The sequence below is a fragment of the Poecile atricapillus genome, chromosome 4 (assembly GCF_030490865.1).
Source record: "Poecile atricapillus isolate bPoeAtr1 chromosome 4, bPoeAtr1.hap1, whole genome shotgun sequence".
Lineage (NCBI taxonomy): Eukaryota > Metazoa > Chordata > Aves > Passeriformes > Paridae > Poecile > Poecile atricapillus.
The window spans coordinates 19,212,455-19,220,385 of NC_081252.1; the positions used below are offsets into that span (position 1 = coordinate 19,212,455).

General features: G+C 38.8%; 1 long non-coding RNA gene across 1 annotated transcript; it reads right to left on the minus strand.

Annotated features, from left to right (window-relative positions):
* Nucleotides 1–4,027: 4,027 nt before the first annotated feature.
* LOC131578531 (uncharacterized) lies at nt 4,028–7,346 on the minus strand. Its single transcript, XR_009277521.1, has 3 exons — nt 7,269–7,346; nt 5,684–5,834; nt 4,028–4,148 (listed from the first exon to the last, which is right to left on the minus strand). It is a non-coding gene; the product is annotated as an uncharacterized LOC131578531 (long non-coding RNA).
* Between the last annotated feature and the right edge of the window lie 585 nt (nt 7,347–7,931).

The window sequence follows — 7,931 nt, forward strand, 5'->3', positions numbered from 1 at the left end:
TGCCTGGCACCTGATGTGCAGTTCCTAACCTTAAGTTAGGTGCAGCATTTCTGGCTGTGTGAATATTGAACACATTTTGCCAACAGGAGAGCAATGGAGTTTCTTCAGAACACTGAGCTTGAAGGCAAGAACCCTCTGATAGGTGGAAATTAAATTTTCAAAGGAGCAAAGACCTTGCTGTTAGGCAGATTTTGCTGGGATTTAAAAATACATCTCATTTTAGGCAGCTATTTCTTTGTTTTGAGGAGATTTATCCCCAAAACTTCAGATATAAAAGATCTTTGCAAACCCCCATTTTATAATAAATCCTGTGTAATAAATACTGACTCTGGCTTTAAATTAAAATGGAATAATTTATTGCTAGAGTTAACTATTCCCCTTGAAGATGTCCAAAGAATAAACTGGGCATCTTCAAGGCCTGTTAGTGCAATGATGGATGAGGAGAAGGCTGGCTGTGAGGCAGCAAAGCTGACCACAGCAAGGAAGAAGTGTGATGATTACACCTTGGCCAGCCCCTGCTGCCCTGACTCCAGGCTGTTCTATGGAAAGATGTGTAAGGACAGAATGAGGATTTTGAAGAAGCTGAGATACTGAAACTCAGCAGCCTGGGACCACCCCTGCTGTAAATGGCAGCATCTGGGAAGCAGCAAACTCATCTAGACACAAAATCAATATTTAGTTAAAATCCATGATCTTTCCACAGGTTTTGAAGGCCAATACAATAGTGGGGTCCAGGAACTGGCTCTGAGAGTGCAATGCTTTAATACAGAGGTCCAGTTAAAGTACCCTGGAAGCCTGGCACTGCCTCATGGAATGGTTAATCCATCTTCCCTCCCTGCCTCTGCTGTTCCCGCACATTTGAACTGTCATATCCTTTCTCCATTATGTAATAGCCTAGAGGTCACACATGTTCCTCTGCTTTGAATAATACATCTCTATGAAGCCTCAGTATCTCTGTTTGAAAATTTATTTCTTTCATTTTAATATTTTATCAATTTTGTCCTAAATGGATGACCTTAACTGGTTGCAGTTCATTTCATTTTTTCTCGGCTTAAATATTTTAAAGGCTCCAAAGTACAAACATCATTCATGTGGTGTGTAACAAAAATGCTCAGCTTGAGCTTTGGATTACTTAATTGTAATTGTCAAGCTACTATTAAAATTGATTTTTTTTCCTTTTTTTCAATGTCTTCTCCCCTCTCCTTTTCCCATTTCTAATGTTGTTTGTCACATCCTTTATGTTGGTATTTAACTATACTTCAGTGCTTATAGAAGAGCTATGCAATGCATTAGGACCATTATTTGTGGACATCAGATATTAGTTGGCAGTAGTCAACAGGCAAGAGTCAAAACCACCCTGCAAAGGGGAAAGGCATTGCATTCAGAAAATACCTCAGTAACATAATTGATCCAGTACCAGATACAGTATTTGGTGTTAGGTACAAGTTGAGCTTTTTGTCCTATGTTTGGAGAAAAAAGAACCAGAGTTATATTTTTCGAGCTGGCCATCTTGATGCTGCAACCAATCTGGATTTCATTAAGCTGGAAAGGGGTTTTATTTGAATGGTAAATCATCACAACACACACATATGCACCAGGAAATAAAAGGAGTTAACAAATACCTGGCAGTCCTAGCTCTGAAATGAGTAGTGCTGTTAGAGAGGTGTCATTTTGGGCACATAAGGTTCTTTGTAAGAGTAGCAGTCCTAGCCTTTCTCAAGCCTCTTTAGGTAATTAAATTCAATCTTCATAAATTTCAGTATCATTTGGCTTCCTGTCCTGAGCAGGTTGATGTCACTACAGGCAGCTTCACCCTGACAGTTGCTGAGTGCCTGGTCTCACTGACCCTTCTGATGTGTAAAATGCTTTGGGTTATTTAGATGTGAAAGGCAGTAAAAGCTAGTAAGCACAATTTGATTTAATGATTGTTATTCTGCACTTACACTATGAGAAAGCAAAACTAAGATATCTGCACTTTACACTGTGGCATTTTGATTAAAAATAGGAATAACAACACTGAAGGAATCTGACTCATGTCCTTGAATGATTTCAACATAACTGTAGCTATTCTGCATTTGCAAAATATAAAAATCTGTATACAATCCCTTTTTGGTATTTAAGATATTTGACTATGTGGGACAGGTCTATATTTATGCCGGTTATTATCTTTCTCATTTTCTTCTATCTTGCTTTTGTTCAGTACTAGTCTTGCCCAGCTGTAACTGTTGGTAAGACCTGGACTCATGTTTCATTTCTGACATGTCTGTGTCATATTACAGTGACATCACCTGTCTTTTGGCTTGGCTATGCAGTATTCCACACCAGGGAGACACATTAAATCCTTTGCCTCCCCACTAAGTCCCTAACTGCCATATTGAGGACAGTATGAAAGAAATGGCACCACCTCTCCTGCACTGGCTGGAGGGTTTTGTTTTACCTGGTGTTGTGTCACCGCAACAGATGCCATGCAGGTCGCTGAAAGCAGGAATCTCTGTGCCTCCATGTGAACAAATGGGGACATCCTGTTTCCAAGTGTGATTCCTGGGCTGTGCACAGAGGTGGAAACGAGTGGAAATGAGTGAATGTATAAGCAGGTTGCCTCTTGTTTGCTCCTGGGATGGAGATCTGGATCCTTGGACACCAGCCAAAACATCCTACCAGGTGTTTTTGTGGTAATCCTGTTTTCCTCCAAACAATAGAGTAGATGTGTTATAACCAGAGCAAATGCTTTGAATAGTTCTTTAAAGGACACTTGAAATACTTGCATATTTTTCTGCCCTGTACAAACAGCTCTCCTGGTTTCTGAGGAAGCTCCTGAATGTAACTAGCGTTGCTTCTGTAACTACAGGAGTTTCCTAATTCAGGTGGTGTGGCAGGTAAGGTTATCTTGCCTCAACAGGGAATGTGTTAGTATAATCCTTCAGAAAGTTTTTGCAAACACATCCTCCTCATCCCTAATTATATAATTAAAAAGTATAAGCATTGAAAATCCTTCTAAATACATACTTAAATCCTAAAGGATCTCCTTAGACTGGAGCATTACATGAGATAGAGAGCTTAGCAATGAGTTGTACTAAGGCCTGATACATAACAGCAATTATGAACATGTTCACTTTATTAACCAAATATCAGTAGTTGTGCTGTGAGCAGTGCTTCTCATACTTAAATTTAAGCGGCTTTAATGTACTTGCAAACTGTGTTTCTGTGTAAGTCAGACACATGAGGGAAAAGAGGAATGGGATGTACAAGGAGAAGACTGAGGCACAGAGGCAAAAGATACAGAAACAGTTCAGTCTGATTCTAGTATCTGCTATTCAGTAATAGTCAGGCACAGATTCCCAAAATACTGTAAGGAAACCATGGCATTTCTCCAGAAGCAGATTTCCCTGGGAAATCTGTCACTTTGGCCAAAGTGAGCACACACTGCTGCTCTTTACCTCAACAGGGTAAACATCCTCATGAATAACAGTATTTTTTGTGTGACTACAGCTGCTCTTTTAACTCTCTGCATAAAGACCTGCATTTGGGGAACTAAAGGTTATGAATTCAAATCCCAGTTTCCATTTCCAGATGCATGTATACATTTGGCTGGAAACAATGCTGGCTGTCTGGATGTATACAGCCACGGATCATTGCAGCAGCCCAAGTCAATTAGCCTTGGTGACACTCTGGTGTCCTGTGGAATAATTTTATTGATACTTCAGGGGATGTTGTCAGAAGGATGGCGCTGAGAACTACAGGACACAAGGGGCAGGTCCAGCAAAATAACCACCTTAGGCACAGGTTTCCAAACACCTCTGTGTTTACAGACACCTGAACCTTTCTACATTTCCTGGGTCTCTCTTGGGAAATACAAAGGATCACAATTAACCTTTACTTATTACCATGCACAGGAAGCAATAGGGGAGCCTCTCAGGTGACACATCTCATTTGAGCATTCCACTGGTGTCTGCAATCATGGAGGTGTCATGGAAACCAAGGCAGGAAAAGCTGAGCCTCCTAATTACAATGTATATTTACAGGCCCCATTTTTATTTTAAAGGCAATAATACACAGTAGTCTTCATTTGACCTGCAATGTAGAAGTCAGGCTGGTATGAGATAAATCTCCAGTCATTCTTCAGTCCTTCCATTTCACTGGAGGCTACCCTGTGAAGTAACAAAAGACAGCAAGTGGTTACTTTACATTAGCAACTAAATATTTTGGGGATTTTGGTTTGGTTTGGTTTTTTTGTTGATTTTTTTTCTTTTACATTTTTCTATTTTCTTTGCCCCAGGACCTCTAATGAATCCCTCTTAAGAAATGCTGAAATTTTGTAAAGTTATTTCTTTTTCCCAGATTTAAATTAAAGATACCTCCTGTCTGGTTGGTTGGTTTGTGGTTGTTGGAGGTTTTTTTGCCTCGCCCCTTTTGGAAGAGAAAACGTACACATGATAACACCTTTTATTTGCTTTTTAAAATTACTTGAATTTTTAAAAAAATAATAGGTTATTAATGTCTAGCTTTAAAATTTGTGATTTTAATTTCTCTCTAATGAAAGCATGAGAGGTGTTTTTTAACCTCATGGTTCTGTGTTTTCCTTGGTTTTTTTGCTTTTTCTCCCCAGAAAGTAGTATAAGAAGTAGAAAATGGCATATTTTCTGAATATATCAGAATCACTTTTTTTTTTTTTCTTTCAATTGTCCCTCCTGCTTGGTTTTCAAGTGTAGAAGAAAGTTTGTTTTACAGAAAATTTAAGGGAAATAATAATGATTTTGTTTCCTCTCCTTCCACTGTAATTACCTTTCCTTCTCAATGTTTTTCACTGAGGACTCAATTTGTGACATTGCACTTTGTTAGGAGCTGAAATTAGTGCAGAAATTAAGTGTTAGACATTAGGGAGACCTAATGGAAGACAAAAGCTGAGAGTAAAATTAGAAGAAAAAATCCTTGATGGAGAGAGCTAAAGATACAATCATGTTGTTACTATTAGACACAGCTTGGAAAGAAATTGAGAAAAAAATGTAGCATAGAATAAAATTAAATGAAAGCAAGTACTAAACCATACCACAGTCCAGCTATGAATTAAAAACAAGACATTGTCCTTAAAAGCTTAGTATTGTACAAGTTTTGATAATGAATTATGTGCAGAGACAAGCAAGGCAATTTTTCTATTTGACAGTCCCATGCAAGCCTCATTTGCAAGGATGTGCTCAGCTGTGGGGCCCAGGTTTTAAAATTACCTTAGTATGTTGGGAAAAGTCTAGTTGACAGCAACAAAAATCTAAAAAAGTTTAAAAATTGGGTCTTTGAAGAGAGACTAAGAAATTTTGTCATGGTTCAGCTAGAAAAAGCAAAGCTGAGTGACACATAATAATTTTAAAAATAAGTAAAAAAGTATGTTATAAGGAAAAGAGGACTTGAAGTTGTCAATGAAAAAGGAAAGGACAGTCCAAATTGTAGATTTAGGTGAAATGTAGCTGGCTCCATCTGAGGGTTGTCCCAGGGAAAACAAGTGGAATGCTAGAAGGAAGTGGAATGGGGTGAGTGTTTGTGGTGGCAGTCAGCTTTTGTCTTTCAACTCAAGCAGGCAAAGGAGAGCATCACGAGTTCAGCTTGTGGGGCAGGAGGAGAGCAGCAGTCCTGCTGTGGAATTTTTGTGCTGGTACCCCAAAGTTGTCTCTAGCCAGCAAAATCTAGTTACCTCCTTTTCCTTCTTATGAATCCATGGGAGAGCAAGGCAGTTTTCAGCAGGTACAGCTTGACTCTGGTCCCGTTTTATTTCTGTAGTAGAGGTTGTCAAGGACTGCAGAAATGGCTGTCCTGGTATGGTTGACCTGAGATGTGGAATCTCTCTAAGAAGAATTTAGACATAATGAAATCAACTGTTCTTTGAAATCAAATTCTTCCTTGCAGAAGAATTAAAGCAACCTACCAACAATCCTGAGTCTCAGTATTGATTCTGTTCTTATATTTGCAGTGCTTTGAAGCTGCTATGGTCTGTTGGTTCATTAAGTTACATTTACAAGTTGTCCCTAAACACTGGCTTTTACATAGTCTGCATTTTAACACTCTTTAAGTGCATATTGATATGTTCTGTCCTCTGTGCAAACCACAGTCAAAGAAATCCCTTTTCTGCAATGGCTAATGAGGTACCAGAGTGGTAAAATAAACAGAAGGAGGAATTACACAGTGTCAGGAAGCTCAACCAAAGAAATGTCACCTTCAGAGAAGCAGCAATGAGAAATGACCTTTTGCTTTATTACAGTGTGCCAAATTTGGTTGGGTTTAGACAAGAACCTACAATTACTGAATATTTAAAAGTGTACATTCTTACTCACAGAGTAGTCAAATAGTTGGGGGGACTTGTGTCACTGAAGTACCTATGATGAAAGATGGGTTTGACACACTGACAGATACCATGACTGAGATTACACCTGAATTAGGAAATTAGGTTTTATTAAGTTTAAATATTATTAAGGACTTTTCAAAACAGAGGAAAGGATGTCAGGTCCTGGTGATTGTACTGACCTCTTATGCCACTGGGAAAGATGCAGAAAGGCTTTCAAAAGAGCAATATAGTCCCTATTTAATCTTTAAATAAGAAAGAAAGGTCAAGGACCCATTGCTGCTACTTTATTTCTCTCAAGTCTTCACCAAGGAGACATCCCATTTTAATGTGCATTGCATTAGATTTATACATATTAGTAAAATATGCATCGCTGATGCATATTTTCTCCTCATACTCCTCATTACATGCTTTCGAGTGCACTGAATTTATAGTAGAATTTACAAAGTGTAGTATGTGCACGTGTATGAATCCTCAAAATTATGTAACTAATCTCTGAAGGTTTCTCACTTTAATTCATTTCTGACACAAAAATAAAAAAGAAAAAAGAAAACCCTCTAACAGATTATTTAACATCTCTGTAAAAATGTCATATCCACACAGATATTCACTTACTATGCCAAAGACAAAAAAGAGTGGCAATTTATATTCATAATGTAGTTTAATTTTAAAATTATATTAATAATTAAAGATAAGTAAATGAAGGTGACAACCAGCTCAAGACAGGTAGGGGAAAAAAAGCCCCAAACAAAATAGCGAGCACCGGTGTAATGACAGGGACTTCTTTAAATCTATTGGTTATGCTCCAGCTTTGGTTGGAAGCCTAATTGTTCCTTAAACTTTTACTCTTCTTCCAAACAAGGAGTGACACTTTCAGAGTAGGTGCAGCCCAGTTCTTCCAATGGCAGATGCTCAATAAAAGTGGTCCCTCACCACTGACCTGGCTCCTTTCGGTAGGTACAGCAGGACAGCTTCCCCACCTGCTCCACACAGAGCTGTATGAACAGCGTGTTCCGTCAGGGAATGGAATGAAGCCTCCAGGATTGGGAAGTGTCAGTGTCAGTGCTGCAGTACACCCTTATCTCAGTCCTTTGAGACTGTCTGTCTTATGATAATCTTCCATTACGTGACTGTTGGCTTTTGCAGTGGGATGCAGCAGTTTGTTTGCCTCCTTTCAGTCAGCCACTGACCTTCACTCATGTTTCACATACAGGCATATTTCTCCCAATCCATTCCCCATCTTTCTTTGGATGTAGTTTCTCCTCTGTGTTTTAACTAGATGGATTTCTCTCCTCTGCTGCATGTAAACCTACAAGTCATTGATGCATCCAGGACCCTTTTTCACTCCTGGTGTCCAGCAAACTGAAAGTGACCATTATAAAGAATGTCTTTTTGAACTGCCAGAGGTGTTGGGGCTGCACTGTGATCATGTATATATCCATAGTATGATATATATACTCCATAGTATGAGTTGTCCAGTATGAGGTTGGAATTTTCTGAGGTTTTAGGTATTTCAGTTCCAAGAGTTCCCCCTTGCAAATAATGAAAAATGAGAAATCTAAAAGAAACCTAAAGGCTGTTAAAAGTTCTGTTAGAAGCATAG